This window comes from Protopterus annectens, chromosome 7.part0 (genome assembly GCF_019279795.1).
Source record: "Protopterus annectens isolate FY-2018-M chromosome 7.part0, PAN1.0, whole genome shotgun sequence".
Taxonomy (NCBI): Eukaryota; Metazoa; Chordata; order Ceratodontiformes; family Protopteridae; genus Protopterus; species Protopterus annectens.
Window position 1 is genome coordinate 4,025,662 of NC_056739.1, and position 24,831 is coordinate 4,050,492.

Below are 24,831 nucleotides of genomic sequence, written 5' to 3' on the forward strand. Positions count from 1 at the left end.
CATGTTTTTTGTCAACTTGCAGTAGAACTATCCATGTAGCCTCTGCCTGTTCAGTTCTGTTATTAATATCCCCTTCATGCAAATCTTTGAACAAAACCTGTAATGCAGAAAATTTAAATGCCTGTGCAATACCATTTGTTGAAATGTGATTTGCTAATACATTTGTGTGATCCCTTATATAAATACTGTTCTGATGTTGCAATATTTGCTCTCCAAATGAATGATTAGTTTTGCCTACATAAAAGCAGAGACAAGAAACATACTGTACCTCGCCAAATAAACTAAGTTCTTAGGAGTGCTATCTGCAGTTACCCTGAAACTCCTTTTCGTGACAGGGTGAGCAAAGCATGTACTAGTATCTTTAACTTCACAAGCCCTGCACTTCTCATAAGGTCGAGTACCATTAAAACTGATGTTAACAATCTGCTGCTTTTTATAACAAAGCCTTCTCTTCAAAGACTCCTTATTCTTAAATGCAAATTTTAGCTCTGTACCGAATACTGATTTCAACTTCTTGTTAGTCATTAAACTTGACCATTTCTTTTTCATTAATTCACAAACCAAATGAACATCACTAGTATAAGTGAGAGGAGCTCTGGTCACCCTAGGATGTATTGCTGATGCTGAATCTATTACATTATTACATTCATCATACAAAGCAAAATACGAGCTTGCCCTACTACTCCTAGCCAGCTCAACTTCTTTTCTAGTTTCAATAACATCATTCCTAGAGTAACCTCCCTGCAAAAACTCTACCCAAAGGTCTGTTGTAGACCCTCATCATTATTGTTCAAATGCGACACACGGAGAAACTGGCCTTTAATAATATTATTATACACAAACTTCATGTGCGTGCTTGCTCTATGAAGGATGTTGATCTTCCTACATTATTTCCTAAATAATTTAGTAGCAAAGTGACCATTGTCAGACTTAGAAACAGTCACATCTAGGAAGTCTACACTTTCAGATAAAACGTGCACTGTAAATTTCAAAAACATTGTCAAACCCTCTAAATATGTCATAAACTCCTGTGAAGCAGTTACAGAACCATTCCAAATAAAAAAAACACATACTCAACAGAGTTTATAATATTTAACATATTTAAAATAATCACTTCTAAATACATCCACCATCTCCCAGTAGGCTAAGACCATATTAGCATAGCTATTGGTACATGTGGTGCCCATAGCTATATCTAATCTCTGCAAATAAAATTGGTTATCAAAAATAAAAATATTTTTTTTTCTAAAATTAATTCAAGTAGAAGGCAAATCAAATTAACTTGTATAGTAGAATAATCATTAAATTCAGTTAGAAGTAACCTAACAATGTATTCCAACATCATTGGGGGTGACTTCGAATAGGGATTGAACATCCATCGTAACAGATAAACAATCAGATGCACAAGCTGAATCCTGAGCAAAAGCAAGAAGAGAATTCCAGAACATCTTTGGTGTCTCTTCGCACTGACTGTGCTTTATTCAGAACTGGTCTGAGCTTTTTCTCCACATATATGGAGATGAGTTCAATCAACCACCCATAGCCTGAAACTATATGTCTCATGGGTGGTCACAACAGATGCTTATTCAACTTTGGGAGGCCATAAAGCACAGGAACTAAAGGTTTCTCAACAAATAGATACTCATCTAAATCATGGCTTATCAACCCTGTCATAAGAAAATCATATAGTATGGCTTGCACATATTTAACACATTTCCCCAATTTCTTACTATGAATGCATTCATAGGTATCAACATCAGATAACACAGCCATGATACTATCAGTATAGCTATCTGCATCCATAATCACCACTGCTACCCCTTTATCTGCAGGGCATATCTGGATAGATGGCTCTTCCTGTAACTGTTTCTATGCCAAAGTCATGTTAGAGGGATGGATATATCTCAGAGAGTCTCCATTCTCTGATATAGGCTTCCCATCCATGTGAAGCAGAGCCCTTCCTTAACCCTATTCAAGTGCAACCTGGTCCACAGGATGACAAATCACAAACTGAGTCCTGATCTGACACCTATGTCTCTGATGGACAGATGCTGTTTTTAAACCTTGCCCTAATATACACCAGTTAAAATAACTTGCAAAGGACAATAACTAGTGGAGTACATTTCATTTGCATGGCTATACTCATAACAGCTCTAGTGGTCAACAACCTAGGATACACCTATGTACATGATCAATGTGATTCATAAACAGGTCCTGCAGGTCAGTGCTCAGTGGACAGTAAATAGAATGAATTGTTCACAGAAGTGTGTTACTGTGCACTGATCATTCAGACTAGGTGCTAAATAGCACATTGTGGTCACAAATGGTTGACTTTACTTGAATGGGAACAACACTGGCAAGAGAAACATAATTAAAATAAATTGCTATCTACACAACCCACAAGGCTACATATATCCACATATCTCAACTCTGAGATCACCCTGTCTTGTGAAAAAGTGAAATCCTCCACAGGCATTGCAAGTTAAATATTCCAGAGCGTGTGTCATTTAATTGTTTGGCAGCTTTCCTGCCTGTCACATTTCGTAAAGAAAGCTGACTGACTTTTAGGTTCATAGGTAGGTACTAGGCTATCTGCCCAAAGGCATTTATAAGCCTAGCCAGAATGTGTTGGCTTTCGCCACCCCCTTAGATTAGTTCCCAGTGCCTCTGTCCAGCTGATCCACTGAAGTGATCCCCAGGGTAAACTTTTTGTTTCCCATCCCTCATAAAGGTTTCTCTTGAAGAGTGCTAGTGAGGAGCTCTGTCTAATGTAGATTGGAATCTTGTTCCAAAGCATGGGAAGTCTCTGGGACAGGAGTCTATCCCTCTAGCACGTCCTATTTATTGTTGTGGTGAGGTTTAGATCTCTGGCTCATGGGGATAAGGTTTTCTTTAGGTGGAGCATGTCCATCACTTCTGGGTTGGACATGGCCTTATATATCAGGCAGAGATCACCTCTGAGCAGGCGGTATGAAACAGAGTACAGCTGGAGTTTCTTCAGTCGAGCTGCATAGGGCACCTGTTTGGGGCCAGTAATCCTCTTGGTGAGGTACTTCTGTTGTCTTTCCAGCTGTTGCAGTTGTCTTGCAAGGTACATCCCAAATGGGTATTGTACTCTATGATGGGTCTGATGAGTGATGAGTAGAGGGGCACAATGACCTCTTTTGATCTGGATGCAAACCCTTTTGTGATTAGGTGGGCCACATAGAAGGATTTTCTAACCACTGTGGCAATGTGATTATCAAAGGAAAGATTACTATCTACTTGGGTCCCCAGATCCCTTATTACATTTTCCATATTTAGGGGATTACCACCTGTGTGGTAGTTTGTGGGTACTTTGTTATTTCCAAAGGGAATAACTATGCACATTTTGGCATTTAGCTTGAGGCCATGATTTTGAGACCAGGTATCCATCTCAGTGAGACCCTTTTGGAGGATGTCTGTGTCAGCCGGTGAGTCATTTATAGCCCCTAGTTTGCAGTCATCTGCAAACTTGGTCAGCCATAGTCCTTCTGTACTTGTCTGTACCTCTGAGAAATATATGCAGAGCAAGAGGGGTCCTAGGACTGAGCCCTGGGGAATGCCACTTGTAACCGGTTTAGAGTCAGACCTAGTTCCCGCAACTCTCACCATGTGGGTTCTGTCTGTGAGCCAAATGGCAACCCATCTTGTGACACTGGGGTTTATGTTCAAGCTGGTGAGCTTGTCTATAATACCAGAATGGGGAATGGTGTCAAAGGCCTTTGCCTTTTAGAGAGAACATAAGACTGGTATTGTGTAATCTCAGAGTTGGGTGACAAAGTGAAACAGAGAGATAAATAGGTTTTCTAATGAAGATCAAAATACCAGGTGCAAGTCCAACAAGAAGTGGAGGAGGAGGAGGGATGAAGGAATGTATGAGGATGGTATAAAAGAGGAATGTTACATTAAAATGTTAATGAGCAACCAAAAAGATGAAAATGAGAATGTTGTGGCATCAGAAGAAAGTGAAGCAGGCATAAAGATGTCTGCTGAAAGAAAAATACTTGGTTAAAAGTACACATCTGGCAAAAAGATGGACAAACATTCTGTTCTAAGACTATCAGCCAAAATACAGAGAATGACAACCACCACCTTCCTAAATTTTCTATAATCTATCATGTTAGTCGTGCAGTCCTGATTATACAGTCTCCACATGACTACATCATCAACACAACCACAAATTTACTGTATGCTACAACTTTTGGCTAACATATGCTACCTTGTGTGTGCGTGTGGGAGGGGGGATTACTATACCACACAGCAGTCAGCATATGGTACCTAGTACCAGACAGGAACAGTCATAAAAAATGGTCTTCTAAATCCATAAAGTTACTCATACAGAAATGCGGGTGTATGCATTGTTGTTCCATAAAGATACTCCAGGTCTGCACAATATGCAGGTGTATGCATTTAAGTTCCATAATGTTACTCAGCAAGGACCCCTACCATCTGCAGGTATGCACTGCAGTTCCAAAAAGTTACTCATCCAGGACCTCTGCCATAGGCAGGTGCATGCATTTAAGTTCAGCAAGGTTACTTATCCAGGACCCCCGACATATGTAGCTGTATGCATTGTCGTTCGGTAAACTTACTCATCCAGGACCCCTGACATATGTAGCTGTATACATTGTAGTTCCATATGGTTACTCATCCAGGATCCCCGACATATGTAGCTGTATACACTGCCATTCTGTAAGGTTACTCATCCAGGACCCCTGACTTATGTAGATGCATGCATTGTAGTTCCATAAGGTTAGTCATCTAGGACACCAGACATATGCAGCTGTATGCATTGTAGTTTCATACGGTTACTAACCCAGGAAACACAACATGCATAGACAACATTCTGGACCCACTTACATGACTCACAAAGAACACTCAGTATATACAGGTCCATGCATTCTCTTCCCCCTCGAGTTACTTAGACATATACCCTGCATATGTAGGTGCAAGTGACAGAGTTTGATCAAGTGACTTACCCCCAATACAGAGCATACACAGATACCTGCAGTTGAAAACATAGGACTTTTGGATCACTATTCATATGTCCACACCCCACAGTACTGTACCCTTTAGGTAATCAACTCTTTCTCTTGATAGAAAATATATCTTGGGGGGGTATTAATTGAGTTTATCTTTCCAAAATTACATAGATTATGCTATTGCTAAAGACTCACTGCAAATGAAGGTCTCCTACAAAATTGCTCATCTCTTTATTCATGAGACCAGTTAGGCCATTGCTATCAATGTCTTACTCCCTAGGCTGGAATACACTGTACTCATTACTGCCCCTCTGTCTGGCCACTACATAGCTACATTACAAATTTCTAAAAATAAGATTCTCAGTTTTATTCACTTAGCTGGGCCTGCTGAATGACAAAAACTGCATCACTTTGAGTTAAATGCTACCTATAACTGCCAATATTCTCAAATTTATACTTGTCAGCGATAGATATTGCCCCCTCCGTTGGCAAATAAATTAGTAGGACATGACTCCTCTTAAACCACACACAGTATCAGTCTAAAGATCAGCTCCAGCAACACACTACTCTCCAACACAAAATCGAATTCTGCTGGTCAGAGCTCTCAACCTTTTATCTCCAGAATGTAAAACACTACCTCTCATAATGTGTGGAACAACTGGATAAAATGTGGAATACTTACTAGTGGCTTACTACCAACTTCAACTAGGAATCTCATAGGATGGTTAAAACATGTTACACTACACTTATAAAACATTCTTTTGATGAATTAATATGACTTAGTATCATTTACCATGGATATCAGTTAAAAAATTCTTAACATTGAATGTGTGACAGGTTCCCTATTATATGATCAAAGACGCATTCTTTCGAATGCGTCTTGATCGAACTTGAAAGCGCGAAATGGCAAAATACCGAAACGGCATATAAGCAAATGGAAAGAAATCGTCTTTGCCGCTTTCGTTATTTTGCCATTTTCGTCACTGTAGTGCAATCTCAGAGTTGGTATATTTAAGTAGGGGGTGGGGGGGGGCAAAGTCCCCCACTTTATGTAATGTTTTAAAGTTTTTTTCTTTTTTGGAACAGCGATTTTTTTTTCCCTGGAAAAAAAAATCGCGGTTCTAAGTGTTCGGAATTGTAAGCTTTCACTTACATGGGGTCAATAACGCTTTTTTAAGCATTCACTGATTTAATATAGACCCGTGTGACAGACCCTTTCAATATGAACTTTGAGGAACATGTGCTTTTTAAGACTCAAAAGGAGGAATGCTCCTCGTGACTAGGTATACTTGAGAGGTCAGCTGACAGTGGCTCAATTTACTGTTACCATGCTACAAAAATCTGCAAATCCAATCCCTTAAAAATAAGGCAAATAAACTAAATGTATTTAAACTGTCACTGAAAAAACACTTGGACAACTGGTTGTGCTCCTGCACAACTTCAGGATAGCATTTAAATACTACTCAAACACTTCCCCCTCCCATATATAGCTAACCTCCTAACTCATAAACATCCATTCTTTCCCCAGTCCCTATTTCTGTATCTTCTGTCTCATCTTCCACTGTATACTAATATTCTTTGTAAAACAATTATACCAACATCAATAACTGCAACTGCCTCTACAAACCCTAGCCTACTTTATTCCTGAAGAACTCCTACTTTACAATTGTTAAATGATATAACATCCTAAAATATTTTAGCATATCTCTAAATATGTATATATCTAGTAACTGTCTATATTCAATTTCAGTACATACCATGTCTGACCTTTCAGATGTAGATCCTAAACTGTACAATGGCGCAATGTTTTAATATATGCATATAAACTGAATATCTTCTGTACTTTGAAAAAACTGGGCAACTTTCTTTCCTTCTTGTGCAATGAAAAACATGTTATGTTACTTTTTGTGGGAGGTTAGCATAATGGTTAAGGTGGTTACCTTATAGACATAAGGTGCTGAGTTCAGTTCTCACATGAAGTAATTGTCTGGTTTAAAATGGCCCACACAGGGAATTAGACTAGTTCTACTCTATAAACACATGTATTCTGCAATGTTCTCTGTACTTACATGTGTAATAACAGTGAAGTTTCCTCCCAGGGCCTTGGTTGAAAATGGGATTAATCCCATTTGGACTTTCCAGGTAACCAAGAATAGATAGAGGGATGGATGGTTAGACAGAGGTATAAATAAATAAATGAGGCTTCATTTCACTTCAGATTCTTATAAAATTTATTTTGTAAAACTAGCCTCAGGACTATGGAGCACTCTTCCTGGATAACCTATACTGTGAATTTTTCCTGTAAAAAAGAAAATAAATAAAAAGGCACTTAATTCATCAGTTTAAATGTTGCTGCATTAAAGATGCTGGTTAGCCCTGTTTCCCTATGTATTATACCTTGTCTGTATTCCAGGTTTGTGAAATATCTTCTATTTAAACTCTGCTACTTCTCAAAATTCTACCTGTTGCTAGGCAGAACTGTCAAATTTTCTATTTTTGCTTGCAGAATTTTTTTATGCTTATATTCTTGCCAATGAGTTTTTTTTAATACTGTTTATACTTTGCTTGACTATTTATGGTCGGGGTAGTGAACGAAAAGGGTCCTGGAGCAACCCACCATCCTAGTTAACTAATATTAAATACATAAATGTAGGCCAAGACTAAGTATCGAGTTAAGTGATGAACAGTGATGTACAGTCCAGTAACTGGCATCCTGTTCTTATGCACATCTCTGTGGTAGCCTGCATGCATGTACACTTAGTGGTGGACAGGGGCACTCTGTACCTTCAGCATCTCCGCTGCAGTTAGCTCTATATACAAGGCAGGATTCCAAAATGCACTGCAGCACAGAGAGCAATATATAACTCTAGAACTTATTTTGGAATTTTTCTGCTTCCTCTCACTACAGAAATTCAGATGATGAAGTGTAAATATGCATCGATGTTAAGTTTTTTTAAAGCATTTAATTTTTCTAAGTCTAATAAAAGTGTATGAGATTACTGCATGACATCACAAAGCCTGCTTAAAGATTTTAGACTGTGAAATGTGCCTAACTGTATATGTCATCTATGCTGCACATCAGCACTCACATACACCAACCGGAGCGTCTCCTCAGAAGTGACTAACATATACCCAGAAGTGTGGTCTTATTACTTTGTTAGGCTGTGAAATATGAAGTAAATAAATGTAAATAAATTGTCACAACTCTTATCCTTTTTTGGCATCTATTTCTCTGAAATGGAAGCAAATGCTGAAGGTTTATGGCTGACAGTTTGCAGATGATTGCAAGCTTGGGTTAATATTGATTCCCTTGCAGACACTACTTCAATAAGACCCATCTATGATTAACAAATGGTACCAGAACCATGGTTTTAAACCCAATGTTAAGAAATACATAACTGTAACCGTTCGGAAATAACCATCCTGACTAATTACCATGTTGCTAATATTCCCATTAAGAGTTGACCAAGTGGTCAAGGATCTGGGTATGCATGCAGATGTTAGCCTTCCCCTTTGATGACTATGTGGCCACAGTGGTGAGAAAATCTTTTATGTCACACAATGTACAAATAGGAGCATGTCATCTAGGTCTAAAGACGTCATTATCCCACTGTACTATGCCCTCATCAGAACAATCAAAGTACAATGCTCCCTTCAGTATTTACCTAGCCAAGGATATGCAGCAACTAGAGTGACTTCAGAACTTCCTTATAAAAAGGATACATGGTGTAACAAACCTGCCTTACACAGAGGAACATAAAGTCCTTTCCCCTCCTCTTAGTCTCCTCTAGATTGCGGAGGTGTTATCTATGTCTGATGTGCAAAACAGTACCAGAAATATAGGGTCTAGGGAAATGAATTTTGTTTGTGACTTAAACAGACCATGTTGGACCAACACATATGTCTCTCAGAGACTGCCCCTCCTATGGAACAGGCTTTCCATGCACGTGAAGCTGGCCCCTCCTATGGAACAAGCTTTCCATGCACGTGAAGCCGAGTTCAACTATTACCCAATTTAAGTGCAAACTAGACCAGCAGATGGAGAATAAGAAATTTACACTGTGTCTGGCACCCATGTCCCTTATGGACAGAGGTAGCTTATAAATGCCTTTCCCTTAATATCCCATCTGGATACAGGATGTCATTTTTCTTTTGGAAAAACTCAGCTAGGCTTAGAAAGGCCTTCCTGAATGTTAACCTAGTAACAATCCATGAATCTATGAATCCTTCTTTGTGATGCAAAGAGTACTACTCAAAGAAAGTATTCTGAAGGTCTTCTTTTATTTAATTTTTATATATACAAAATGCAAACTTATTTAAAACACAACTAAAGCTTTATCTATCAACTCAATGGATCTACTCCTGTACATCTCCAGAATAATTCCCACTGTTAACTTCAGCTTGCCATATCATCAAAACATTTATCTTCATTCAGAACCTATGCCACATAACCAATCCTCCCAGCCATATATATAGCTTTGGGACACTGGTCACTCCCCAGTGCTATACTTCTCATATAAATCTTTTGATAGCCATGTATCTGCATATTTGTTTATAAAAATGTATATATACACATGGGTCTTTTTCAGATTGTAAAAAACACTTTCTTGACAACCAGAAGATCAAGCCCATTTAGGCAAAAGTGCACTTTCGCTAAGGCCGGTTCTCCGAAGTACATTACAGTGGGGATAAGGAAATATATCCTTTTCCCCAATATAGTGCAATCTTGGAGTTAGTATATTTAACTAGGGGGTGGGGGTGCAGGGGGGCTTGCCGCCCTGCAAAATACTGTTTAAAGTAAGTTTGTTTGTTTTTTTTCTGGTTGGAGAACAGGGTTTTGTGAAAGTGCACTTTCGATGTAGTGCACTTTCACTTTAATGTGTCTCAATGTTTCCTGTTCGAGATTGTGAAATTTCAATCAAGAAACATAGATCCATACACACACACACACACACACACATACATACATATATATATATATATATATATATATATATATATATATATATATATATATATATATATATATATATATATACCCACACACACACACACAAATTCATACATTTATAATTGTCACTGACCCTGCTTTTACACCCTACCTCTTAAATACAGCATTAACATTTTCTGTCTTCACCTCCATTTCTTTGAATTTCAAAGCACAATCTGTCAAACCCATAAATACAAGTTTTCAAATGTTCATCATCTACTAATGTGCATACATCTTTTATGCTGTAATAGTTACCTCCACTTTCTTATGAATGTAATCAAATACACGTGTAATAGTTAATATACGCTAATGCCAATTCATGTATACTGAATGTTTAAAAATGTTTGCAACTCAACTGAATAAGGGATTTTGACTAAATCCACCCAGACAAACCCAGTAAACAAAAGCAAAATAAAATAATTAAAATGTATTAATTTCTTAAACCCGTAACTATTTTCAGATCTGACCCAGAAACCATGTACAAGTAGCTTGCTGAGACACATATGGGAGCACTGCTGGAACCAAATTCAAGACTATGAGAGAAAAATAAATTGACGAAGATGTTAAGAATATTTAATTCTTCCTCATTTTTATGTATACGTACCACTGACGTTAACCATTTTGTAATTCTACATCTAGGCCAGCTACGTAACAGGGTAGAGTATTAAGACTACAACATGGACGTTATTTCAGGTAATGTGCTCCCAACGTAGAGTGCAGTCCATAGCTCTTAACCTTCCATCTCCAAAATGTGGAAGACCTTAGCAGCAGCTTGCTAACTGCAACTAGGAAGTCCACAGGATTGTTAAAATGTGCTACTTCATAAACAGTGCTTTTGATGAATTAATGTGATTCAGTATTGCTTATAATAAATATCACTTAAACCATTTCCTAATACATAATGTGTGACGGGCCTTGTTAATCTGGAACAATGAAGGATGCAGACCTCTGATGAGGTTCACTTAAGTACAGTGGATTCAAGGGTGTCAGAACTGGTGTCAGGCTAGTGCAAGGAGAGTCAGTGCCATAATTGATTTAAGACTTCCTGCTTATTCTTCATGATGGCAGCAGCTAGCATGTCACTAATTTATTGAAACTTGGGATTTGAATTTTCTTATGGAATGATACATCTGGCAAGCATCTTTTACCACCACAAGGAACGTTTCCTCTTCTCAATGACAGTGCTACTTCCTCAGCATGGAGCAAATAACACTCACATAAATAGTGCTTTTAGCTATTTAGATTTGATCTTTTGTTTAATACAATATATTTACAAACTGTCAAGCAAAACCTAACTGCTGTCGTTCGTATTCCTTAAGAATGCTTGCTTGTTTGTTAATATGTCAACAAAGATAATGATCTAAACATTCCATGGAATGATTAAGTGAAAGGTGGTGCTCAGAAATAAATCTATACTGAAGCTTTTACTTCTTAAAAGTCCTTTCTCTCTCTCTCCAATTTACAAAATGCTTAGAAGAGTTATGTCAGAGGTTGTGCAACAGTGTTCAAGTCTCAGGTTTGGATTACAGAGGCTTGTTTGTTATTGTGAGAAAAATATACAACAGGAAACATTTTGCAATGTTCTTCTTTTATTAGTATTGTTATATTATTAAAACCTTTATCATATTATTTAAGTCGTTACGCGATACAAATGAAGGGTTACTGCTGAAAAAAACAGAAATTCTATCTGAGAATTAATAGCTTTTCAGCATGATGCAATTAAGCTTTTGAACAGATGAAATGTAAAGGTGCATCAGGAAAATGCTCTGTTTAAAATACAAAGGCATAAAAATGTGTGTGGGAAGTCATAATATGACATGCATGCTATACTTTGTTATGAAAGGTACCACAAGGGGGGGGGCTTGGCTTTAATGAAAGGGTCTCCCAAATTTAAAAGCAGATCTTGAAATGAAATGCTGCCTTGATTTTTCTCCTTTTAGGTGGTTTTCTTAAGGTGTGGAATCTCTGCAATGTCATTGTCTAGTTTATATTCCTCTTACCTTTTAAATATTTCTACTTATTTCTCTCTAATGCATGTTTTTCTCCATCACCTGCTACTGAACTATTAGTCACGAATGAGATGTGACTCTTGTACAGAAGCCTGAGGAACAACAACGGAGTGTTAGGGCTGAGAAATATGAAGTACACACGCATGAAAGAGGCAGGAATAATGTCTGTTAATAATGGCAATTATACAAAGACAATGCATCTGCATATGTCATTATTAATACCTCAGGCCATAGCTGTCAGCCTATTATCTCCAGAATCACAGACAAGTCCAGAAATGATCAGGGACTTCCTTTAAAATATTAGCACTACTAAGATGAAAAGTTGACAAAATAACATTATGTGAATTAATTTACATTTCTGAGGTAAAAGTTGTCTATAACTCTAATAGTTATTACTCATTATGTGTAATCCACCACCCTTTCTCCCAAAATTGTCTGTTTTAGAAAGGATTAGGCATCACAGAGCAAAATTTTGAGCCACGTTCACGGTAAGATGAGATATATTCCTCAGATAATAAACATTTTAGCCACATTTTTTTATGAAGTTTGCTCTTTGCTTTGCTTCCTTAATTACACTCCATGAGACACACTACAGTAACAGAATTGTACTATTGTAGTTAATGTTTCATTGTGACACTGGTGTGCGAGTTCAGTGTTTTATCCTAATGTCTGATAGTGTGTGCTACAGGTAATGTTATAATGGCAATAAAAAACACTACAGTTTTGAAAGTAGTGGTCACAGGGCAGTATGGCTCTACACTTTTGATTTACACCACACACACACACACACACACACACACACACACACACACACACACACACACACACACACTCCGATTCATATGTTAAACTAACAACCACCAGGGTCTTTACAAGCCTAGTCATGCAACCCAACCCACTTTTGTCTCAGAGTTCCTTGGACACTTATATGGTGGAGTGTGTTAGTAAAAAAAGGTAGCTAAGGGTTATGTGGTGTGGGTAGGTATGTTAGCTGGGGATTAATTTACTTACTGTTGAATTCTGTTCAGAAACATGAGGGCCAGACTGGGGGGGGGGGGGGGTTTAATGTCCCATCCAACAATTAAGGTTTCCTTTAAACAGAATTATGGATGATCAGTCTCTCCACCATGTCGGGCGGCTATGGTGGTGCAGCAGTTAGCATTGTCACCACACAGCAAGAGGTTCTCTGGTTCGATCCTCAGCTGGGGTGCCTTCTGTGTGGAGTCTGCATGTCCTCCCTGTGGTCGTGTAGGTTTCCTCTGGGTGCTCCGGTTTCCTCCCACATCCCAAAGACATGCTGTAGGTGGACTGGAGACACTAACTTGACCCTAGGTATGCGTGTGTGTGAGTGCCTTCCGTGGAAGGTTGGATGCCGGGCTGGCAACTTGACACTGTAAAACTCTACTGTCAATCATGAGCGGACACATGATCTGCTGTGGCAACCTCTAACCATGAAGAGGGAGAAGAAGAAGTCTCTCCACCATGTTCTATTTATGTCACAGTCAAAGCTCAGGTCCTTGAATCTAGTTTTTCTTTTGCTACTTGTTTTGAGTATGTGAAGAGATCCAGCAGCTGGATTTGCTAAGCATAGATTGTCTCCAATAGATTAGTGAGAGGCAAGAGTATTCATACACTGGAATCTCCTGTTGAAGAACCTTTTAGGGCATTCCAACTGTTTCAAGTGCCTGGTTAGATCCATGCCAAGGGGGCATTGTGCTCAATGATGGGTCTTGTGATGCCTGTGCCCTGGCCTAGCAATCAAGAAACCTCAGTCCTCACCACTAACACCAGAGAGGGCATCTCATATGAGAGGAAAGGATAACAGATACACACAGTAAAGTGCAATTTCCCTTAAGAGCACACAGAGATCACAGTCAGTCCAGGGCTGGTCGCTCCCTTGCTCCCCATGTCCCCAATAAGACTCCCCACTGGCACAGCTATAGGGTCCAGATCTCAGCATAGCTGGCAACCTAAAACCTCCAGTACCCTCTCTGTCCAACCAGTGTTTCGTGTCCCTGACAAGCAGCTGACACACAAACACACTTAGAGATAAGTATTTATACAACTTCACAGACACTCCTGGGAAAGGCTGACACAGATTCTCCAGCTGTGCCCCTATGCCTAGACTATACGGTAGTAATTTCTGCCACCACTAGCTAATAATTATCAGCTACCCAAAGGCCCTTAAAAGGGTGTCCAATTATTACTGTGCAATATTATCCGATGGTAAGTGTGATTAAATGGTCTTAAGGCTTATTGGAAGGGGTTATTACAGGATCACTTATAAGCATGCAATGTACTCTAGAGCTTAATTATCTTTACATAAACCAGCCACAGTTGAAAAGGGTTTAAAATATTTAATAATAAATACTAAAAACACAAGACAATACCACTACACCACAGAGCTATTCAAAGAGTTCAGAGATCACACAGAAAGTTAAAATAATTGAGTAGTACAGTTCTGACATAACAGAAAAACACTTCTAATCTTTTCTAATTTCCTAGCTATTGCTACAAGAAAACATACTTCTATGATAACTTACTTAAGACACAGGCAGTGTGCTGATAAGTTGGATATCAAGACAAAAATGCTTAATAATCTCTGGTTCTCACTGTTTAAATTGAAACTGCAGTTCTGCTAAACATTACATCATCTTTTACACCTTCCTGGTTCCCAGGCCACACAAAAACTGCATTTACATTATTTTACACTTAGAGCAATAAAGGACACTCCACATGTAAATTCTGGTCATTAACTTTAGCCTTAAAAAATAGGCAGGAAGCCTTTATTTAGCCAGACTGGAGCCGACTTGTAAAACATCAAAGGTAGTAATGAAATACTTTTAATTTCAAAGGACCAACAAGAATGCTTGACTTAGCTTTCTTTACAGCAGATGGCAATGTTGCCACATTGTTTTAAGTTCAACATTCACAGTATTGACAAATAATAGAATTAGGTATCAAATTCTATTTGGCTAGGCTGGCAGCCTTCACCCATCTCTACCCAATCTTCACAGGTCTGATCAGGGCTGAGAAGAGAGTAGTACTAGAACTTCCTTGGACCTGGATGCCATAGCCTTGCTTATACAAAGATTTTCTTATAATCTTGGTTACATGATGGTTGAAGGCCAGATTACTGCCTGTATATCTGAAGAGTAGGTCCTCAAAGCCTTGTCCATGGCAAAAAAACACAGCTTCTATGGGACCAGACTACACCCCATGCTGTCTTCTACACAGGCTAAAACATGAACTAGCATCACCACTAAGTACTCTTTTCAATCATAGTCTAACCATAGGCTTTGTTCATGCAGAATGGAGAACAGCAACAGTTATTCCCCTCCACTAAGGTGACCTAGCAACAGACCTGGGGAATTACAGACCCATAAACCTGACCAGCCTCATCTGTAAGGCCTTGGATTGCATAATTATGAACCTAATAAATAAAGACACAGGTGACCTCCAAAACCCTGCGTCCTTCCCACTTTGGCTTTGTGAAGGGCAGATCCTGTCTGTTAAATCTGGTGGATTTCTTTGAAAATGTGACAGAGGCCATTGATGAGGGCAAATCTGTGCACACAACATACCTCAACCTGGAAAAGGCTTTTGACGCAATCCCACATTTGGGCATTACTGATAAATTTAGCAAACTGAATGTAAATTCCTTTGTTGTAAGACGAGTTGCCAGCTGGCTCACAAACCCGACACACACCATCAAAGTAGGTGACTCCACATGAACTAGCAGGCCTGTTACCATTGGGGTGCACAGGGGCAGTACTGGGCCCCCTACTGTTTGGTATGTACTTCTCAGAAGTTCAGGCCAAAACTAAGGGGGTGTGGCTGACCAAGTTTGCAGACTGCAAACTAGGTGCAGTTACTGAATCCCCAAATGATGTCATAATACTCCAGGAGAGTCTCATGCAGACCAGTGACTGCTGTATTAGTCACAGTCTCAAACTGAATGCAAAGAAATTCATTATCATTACCCTTCGGCACTAACAATATCCCCTCACACTATCAAATCAACAATACACTAAGTACCCACGAAGCGGTAAAGGACCTGGGATCACAAGTTGACTGTGACCTTAAATTTGATCACCATGTGTCTGTTGTAGTAAGGAAAGGTTTCTACGTAATGCACTTGATTAGTAAAGGCATCACACCTTGAGAGCAAAAGTAGTTATAACCCACCTATACTCTGCACTTCTCCGGCCATAATGGAGTATAACACCCCATCTGGCTTGTACCATACTAGGCACCTGCAGTAATTAGAGAGACCTCAGAGGTTTGTAGCAAAGATCATCAATGGACGCCAGCATGTGCCTTACACAGCCTGACTAAAGTCAGTGTCATTATACTGTGTATCATATATATACTGTTTAGGGGAGATTTATGCCTGGCTTACAGAGCAATCCAAGACCCAAACCTAATGAACTTGGTGTATATCCGTAAATCAAATGGGACTAGGGCTACTCATTCCAGGGACCTAAATATGGCCTGCAACTTAAATAGGACATGCTGGAGGGCCATTTTTATCTCCCAGTGGCTGCTGTGTCTTTAGAACATGCTACAAATTTATGTGAAACAGAACCCCTATGACACTGTTCAAGAAGAACCTGGATGAGTGGAAGGGGCACCGTAAGTTCTTACTGGAGAAAGAGCCCAAAATCCTCCTGGATATGGGCAGTCATCACTAAATGCAATCTTGGGTATTAACTAGCACTTTTATGGTATTGCATTGGGATGAAACTGCTATGCTTAAAATGACCTTTGGGTTGATAGCCTAGTAATCTCCTATGGTCTTATACATTCCCAAATCCTTAACTATTGGTTTAACTCTTAGGGCTGTTTTATCAGTGGAATAATTAGCGGGAGTGGATGACTGCAATTTTTCATGCTGAGTTTCAATCTGTGGCTTTCGCACCCATCACTTGTGTGCATTATAGTCTCTTATATGATGTTGGTGTCATGAGGGGAATTTATGTTAGCTCCCACCTTACAGTCATCTCTGAACGTGGTGAGCCAGGGGCCTGTGACATTAGCCTTGACTTTCAAGAAGTAGACACTGGACAGTAGCAGGCCCAACACAGAGCCCTGGATGTACCCTCACTAGTAACAGTCTACTAGTGTAGGTGGGTCTCATCAATCCTGACTTTTTGGGTCTTATCTGTGAGCCAGCCAGGAATTCAGTGAGTTATGTAGGGATTAATGCTCATTCCTGAGAGTTTGCCACCCATAACTGAATGGGATATTGTATTATTGAATGTCTTGGCCTGGTCAGGATAGGAGGTATGCACCATTTTCCCCTTATCCATAACCTTGGTGACCCCCTCGAAAAAGTCGACCATATTGAGTAGTCAAGACATCCCCTTAACAAAGCCAGACTGAGAAGGTTGCAGTATCTGTAGGCTGCCAATGTCCTTGGTGATCATTTCTAAGATAATTCTTTCTTCAGCTTTGCATATTGGACTTGTCAGACTGATGGGTCTGTAGTTCCAGGAGTCGGTTGATGGTCATCTTTATGAAGAGGGATGACTGTTGTGGCCCTGCATTAACCTGGCACATAATCTGTTTTGAGGATGAAATTAAAGAGTGCCTCAAGTCATCCTGCTAGGTCATGTTTTAGGCTATTTAGGAAGCCACCAGGGGTATTATCAAGTCCCATTCAAGCAATGTTTTTGGCCTTAATAAGCACCACCAGAATCTGATCCCTGCTGATAGGTGGAGATATGCTAGCAGGGATTTCATAGATTGTATTTGGGGGTAGTGGGGAGTGAAGTTAGAGCTAAATCTATCAGCCAGTAGATTTGCGGTGTCACCCTAGTCAGTGAAGGTTTTGTCATTTGCCACCAGATCTGCACACATCTGAGCATTACCTTTAATGTTCCTGACATAGATAAAGAAGGCCTTGTGATTGTCCTTAGCCTGGAAGGCTATCCTGACCTTGTTATTGGCCTTGATGGACTTTATAAAACTTCCTTATTTCTTGTCTGGTTGAAACAGAGAGCTTGTCTCTGTGAGAGTTGCTCTTTCTGATTTTGGACATGACTTTTTTTCTTTTGTTATATACCCAGAAAGAATAGTGATTCCACTAGTAAGATGTTTTTTCTGTGTGTGTTAAATCTGGGCTTACTGCCGGTAGGTACAGCAGCCTCAATGCAGCCATTTGCATGTCTGTACAGGTTTTCTGTAATAATTCTTCATAAGTACCTATGTTCTTGGGGTTTGGGGGAGCCTTGAATTTTGACAAACTGGCACCTAATGCAACATGGTTTGCTGTAGAATAGTTCCCACCCGTTACAGGTTTAGCTGGGTTTTGTGGGTTGATTTTTATTTTGAAGGAGACAGCTTTGTGGTCTGACCTCAAAATGAGGACATAACACTGTGGGGTGGGGGGGGGGGTGGGTGCAACATACTCCCATGTTGGTGACTACTCAGTCCAATGTGATTGATCCTCTGATTGGAGTACATTCTATCTGGTCCAGGGTGTTTGTGTTGATAAAGTACTGGAAATGTTGTGCCTGGGAGTTTGAGGCAGTGTACATTTCCCAGTCTTTCGGGAGTAGTTTAAGTCTGTCATGAAAGGTGTATTTGTTTGGATAGTGAGCACCTCTAAAAGGTATAGATAAGAGTTAGAGGGCATCCTGTAACTGGACAAGACATGGTAAGGAACCTCATCTGTGGATGTGGATGAACTCTACGGCAACATCCTGTTTAGCAACAAATACAACTCCAAGTTGGTTAATGTAGATCGAGACACCTCCCCTTTTAGCCCCCCTATCTGTGTTGCTGCTGGTCTAAATTTGTAGAAGGCACTGTAGCTGTTGCACTTCTGGAGTATTTTCTGTAGCTTTAAACCAAATCTTGTTAAAAGCACAGTTGTCTACATTCTCCAGAGTGAGGACAGCTTGTAGGGTGTGGAGTTTCTTCTTTATTTATTTATTCCAGTTTGATTACCAGGAAGGTCCACTGGGCTAGGGGGCCCGTTTTCAGTTGAGGCCCGGGGAGAAAAGCTCCACAGAACAAAGTTTATTAACACAAACATTTTTCAAAGATAGTTTAAAATACAGACAGTGGATTTCTTCAACAAGAAATAAAACAAACAATACAATTTCAATTTAGTTCATGAGATAAATGAGAATATAGCATAATAGCTAGATTTTACTATTTAGTTACGTGTACGAATTTGCAATTGAGAGTGAAGTTAGGAAGGTAAGAAGGTTAGCCAGGAGTGAAGGGGGAGGAGAGTTTGAGAGCTATGAGTGGAAGAGTGCAGTTGCATTTCCTGTTTAGTTAGAGGTAGGAATGAAGTTGAGATTTGAAGTTATTATGGTTGTTACTGGTCCTTAGATAGGAGGGCAGAGCATTCCATGTTTTTGCTAGGGTAAAGGATAAGAGAAGCTGACCAGCTGGTCACTTAGGTTTTTGAATGGTGATCAGGTTTTGATGAGAAGATCTAAGGGGTCTAAGGCGAGAATATGATTGTAGTATATTGGATAGTGCAGAGCAGTTAGAGGGTTGGAACAATAATTTGTGGGCTGTGGTTAATTGTTGAAAGTATAGTAGGTTGGGGAGTTCAAGCCAATTTATAGAGGTAATGGAGATGCAATGATGAGAGGAGGATTTGGCACTGATGGCAAATCTGGAGATTTTGTTGTAGCATACTTCCAGTTTGGAGATAAGTGTGGAAGATAAATTAGTGAGCAGAGGAGTGCCATACATAAGAGAGGGAAGGAGATAGGTAGAGGCAAGAGTTAGTCTGGAGGAAGTGGTTGTTTCTATAAAGTAGGTCAAGTTTTATGTGAGTTTTTTTTATGTTTAGCTGGATATGAGTGTTAAATTTTAGTTGATTGTCAATTGTAACACCAAGAAGTTTGGCAGAGGGTACAATCTCGATAGAGGAGTTGTTAAGGCTGGTAATTTGAAGAGAGTTTTCTTCAAGAAGGGATGATTTTGAGGGGGAGAATAGAAGGATCTTAGTTTTATTGGCATTAAGAGAGAGGTGATTTTGGAGCATCCAGTTTTCAGTGGTTGAGAAGGCATTTTGAGTCAGAGATTGGAGCTCTACTAGGTTAATAGCACAGCAAATCAAAGTGGAATCGTCAGTGTATTGTACAATTTTGGTGTTAGGAATAGCTTTATGGAAGTCATTAATAAAGATACTGAAGAGCAAAGGGCCAAGTATGGAACCTTGGGGTACTCCAGTGTGAGTAGGAAGGAAAGTGAAGGTGGCTTGGCCCCATTTTATGGCTTGGGACCTGTTTGAAAGATAGCTAGAGAACCATGAAAGAGTTTTTTGGGAAAGGTTAAGATTAGAGAGATGGTTTAGAAGGTGGGTATGAGAGATGGTATCAAAAGCTTTGGATAAGTCCAGCAGGACTGAAGATACCAAATTACCAGAGTCACGGGCTGAATTGACAGAATGTAAGAAGGAGAGAAGGGCGGAGTTAGTACTGTGTCCTGGGTGGAAGCTGTGTTGGGTAGGGGAGAGTAGCTGGTGTTTGGTAAGGAATGGTAAGAGCTGTAGGTGGATGCATTTTTCAAGAATTTTGGAGATAGAGGAGAGGATGGCTATGGGGCGGAAATTGGAGACATTACAGTTTTTGCCACCCTTGTGGAGTGGAAGAATAAATTCAGTACGCCATAGTTTGGGTATGTATGATTCAAGTAGTGATCTATAGATCAGGATGCTGATAGGCAGAGCAATAGCATCTGAAGCTATTTTTAAGAAGAGGATGGAATGCTGTCAGTGGCATTTGGGCAAGGCTTTAGTTTATAAAGAAGTTTCTTTATTAGATTGGAGGAGATAGGTTTGAGTTCAAAATTAGGGTGGGGAGGGAGGGGAAGATTGGGCAGGGAGGGGTGAAGGGTTATTATTGGTAAAGGTCTTAGTAAGCTCAGCAATAGAGGAGGTGAAGAAGGTATTGAATAGTGAGGCAATTTCTGACTCATATTTGCTGGCGTCAGGACAGGGGTTGTTTTTTGTTCCTGGCCTAAGGAGGGAATTAGAGTTCCAGAATTGTTTGGGATTTTTTGCATGATTTTCTTGTAGTTTGACATAGTAAGACTTTTTGTCTCTAATGACTTGTTTTTTTTTGGCTAGGTTTCTCAACTGTCTATATTTTAGTAATGTTTCTGGTTGTTTATAGTGGAGGTAGACTTTCCAGGTTTTATCCCTTTGTAGCATAATGTTTTTTGTGTCTTTGGTGAGCCATGGAGTGGTTTTTGTTTTAACTCTTTAAGAATGTTGAATTGAAGTAGTCAACAGCTTTGTCTAAAGGTAGTATTTTTAGGGGGTTCCAGTTGGTTAGCTTAAGGGAATCCAGAGAAAGTAGTAGGGTTAAAGTTGCATAGGTTATGAGTAAGAATGTATTGGTGAGAGTGTGAGGAAGTGGGAGCAGCTCGAACGGTGAAGGCAGGGAGGTGGTCTCCTAAAGAGTGAGGAATGACTCCAGATTTTGTTAGGATGAAATACTAGGATCCAGTCACGTATGGAGCCTGAGGGGTTGGTTTTGTTAGGTCTAGTAATAGAGTTGGTAAGTTGAGTGAAGGTGAATAGGTTAATTGTTGTGGTGGGAATAGGGTTATTGATTTTTCCCCAGTCGATATTTACATCTCCCAGGATGGAGGTTTCTAGCTTAATATTGAAGGAGGTCCAGGAGAGTACGTCTTCTAGGGTATTGGTGTTGTTACCAGGAGGAATGTAGAGGGAGATGATGCAGATACTTTTATGGATGTTTATTTTAGTTGGCCAATCACAAGTTCAGCATTAGAGAAAGAAAGGATAGGGTTAGGGTATGGAGTGATGGACAAGTGGTTGGAGTAGATTAAAGCTACACCACCACCTCTTCTACTTGGGCGATCGAATCGGAGAGAGTGAAATCCGGGGGGAAGGAATTCAGAGTCATTTATATGAGGTTTTAGCCAGGTTTCAGAGATGGCTATTATGTCTGGTAGGCTATGAATGAGCCAGGCATGGAATAAGGTTAATTTATTTAGTAAGCTTTGTGTGTTGATGGTGAGGAATTTGAGTTTTTTATTTGGGGATTTGTTGTTGGTGCTGGGGAGGTTTGCTGGGGAGACGTTGGGTCCAGGATTGGGGTAGATGTCTCAGGCTAAGTTAAGGAAAGAGGGGTGGGAAGTATGTTTATTAGGTTTGGATTTGGATAGAGGAGTCTGGTAGAGCTTAGGTTTATGTTTGTAGTCATTAGTAGGGTTTGGAAAAATTTTTACTTTTAGGAGAAGGATAGGCTGGGAGGGAACTAAAGAGGCTGAGATATTGTGATAGTGGGATGTAAGGATGTTGTGAGGAGGAAAGGGGGAAGGGTGTAAGTGAAAATAAGTATAGGAGGTTGCATGGTAAAGAGGTAGTAGAAGGAAGGGTAATGATAAGGATTGTAGGAGGAGGGGAGGGCATGTTAGTTGGAGTCAGTTAGAAGAGATGGAGAAGAGTGTAAAGTGATATTATGTGGGTAGGGGGAGTGGTAATGAGAGTCAGGTGGGTTGGAGGAAGGGGTGGGGAAAGGTGTGAGAGGATTGGTTGAGGGAGTGGAAGGATTAGCAGAAGGGAGAATAAATGTAGGACCACTGGGGTGGGTGGGAATCGGGGGCAGAGGAGCAGAGTAAACCAGCAGGGCGAACGGAGCGGGAAGAGCCAAGAAGGCGAGAAGGACCAAAAAAAAAAAAAAAAAAACAATCAGTGACCTGGGTCTGGAAAAGGAGAGCTACAGCTAGGGATCAAGTATTCTGGTTACTAACAGTGCTTTTCAGTCATTAACTTTGGGTTTTATGTTTGGTAGGTTACCCTCTTTAAAGAATGTGCATAAGTGTTTGGAGGTAATTTCACAGATTCAATAGGAGAAGGGCAAAGATACTTTTAGGCAAAGTAAATAAGTGGACCATGGAAGAAAAGGTTAATTGCTGGTCTTTGTAACAGAAGTATGATGCCACCTAGTGGAGAAAGGAGGGAGGTACACTCAGGAAAAGAATCTCCTCTAAGAAGATTAGGTATAGAAAGTTAAATAGAGGCAGTGGGGGTCTACGGGAGTAGACTATAAACCAAGGTTGTGGGGGGCAGTGCAATGGCCTGTGGTAGGTTACTTTCAAGCACACCGCTGTAGGATGCTTTAGGCTCCTAGCATTGAGCAATAATACCTTAAAATTGCTTTGCTTTTTTTTTTTTGTTTGTAATTTTGTCCTTTTGACATTGGCTAAAACAGTCTTTGAGAAGAATGGGGGTGAATAAAGTTTTAGCCAATATCCAAAAGCGTGGAGGGCCAGGTGCAGACCACTCTTGTCAAAGCAGTGAAGTCTGTTATAGCAAAACCCAATGGCTGGGTGTGGTATATTGAAGATTTCCCTACAGATGGAGTGGATTGATCATGAGGACAAAGCCCGAGTGATTAAACAAAAGCAACTGAGGGTAAATCTTCAATATACCACACCCAGGATTTGGTTATTGCTATTATACAATGATATTATTTAAGAAAAAAATGACTTACTTTTTCAAATTAATGTCTTTCTATAATGGCTCCATGGTTTTCTTCAGTTTTCGTTAGATAGCCTGCTGCTTTTTTGATGTACTGCGCATGTGTATGGGACTTACGTTCCTACAGGTACGCAATACTTCAATGCTTTGGAAAGGAAGCAGTGGAGAAAGAAAGATCTCCATTGCACTTTTTTTTTTTTTTTTTTTTAAAGGTTGAAATTTGGACATTTTAAAGGTATGAGAGAGACAGGATGGAGAAAATACAAGGAAAACTTTATATGTTTCTTCAGTTTTGAATAATGTACCCAATTTTACTAGTATTTTCTCCTTTCTGTCTATCTTGTAACTCCAGACGGTCCGGATTTCTAATTGTAATATTATAATTCATAGATTCATAGATTAGTACTAGGCTAACTGTCCTCATGGGCCATTTTAAGCCTAGCCAATTACCCCATGTGAGAATCAAACCCTGCACCTTGTGTTTCTAAGGTAAGCACCTTAACTATTATGCCAGCCTCCCACCCTAATTATTATTTTATTTTTTATGGTGAAGAAAACTTAAAAAGTTATAGCATATATTAATGGAAGAAAGTCTGGGTGACTGTACTTTTTATCATTGGTATATGCACGATTTAGAATGGACACACTGGTTGTGCTGACCAATCAGCGTGCTCATTTTTGAATGTTAATGGGCAGTTATTGTATAATACCCATTTCCTCCTATGCTGACAGATATTGAATTCCTCTGGAGTGACACCAGAAACCAAGACAATTAATAAAATCTGTCATTTGCTGATCATACTGTGTCCTCATCCTTGGTGAAGGCAGAATGCTGCTCATTGCAAGGCATGCACCTATTTATCACACATTCGGAAATGTCCATGTCCTCTCTTTTCAAATAGTCTGGTGATGTACATCTCAGGTCATTTATACCCACATGGGCTATGATAGACTCATATTGGTACCTGCAGTGCAGTGACCTGAGTGCATGCATGATACTGTGGATCATATTTCCAGATAGGCAGCTACCCATTATCCTCTCCTTACCCAGCCTCACAAGAGGAATTTGTGTGTTATACAATCAAATCCCCTATGACAAGAGTGCTAGCTACACTGTTTGCTTGTCTTATGGGCTTTCTTCTTTGCAATCATTGGGTTTAGGCTTATATGTAGTGTTAGGTGTTGCTTTTGATGTGTGCTTTAGTGATTGCTGAAGACAGGTGTTGACATTTAATAGCTGAAGAGATATTTCAGCTTTACAGAGGTTTTTTTAAGTGCCTCATCATAAGAAGATGTGTGTGGTGAGCAATGTGTGTGTTCTTGGCAGCCTTGTTTGTAAGTGAT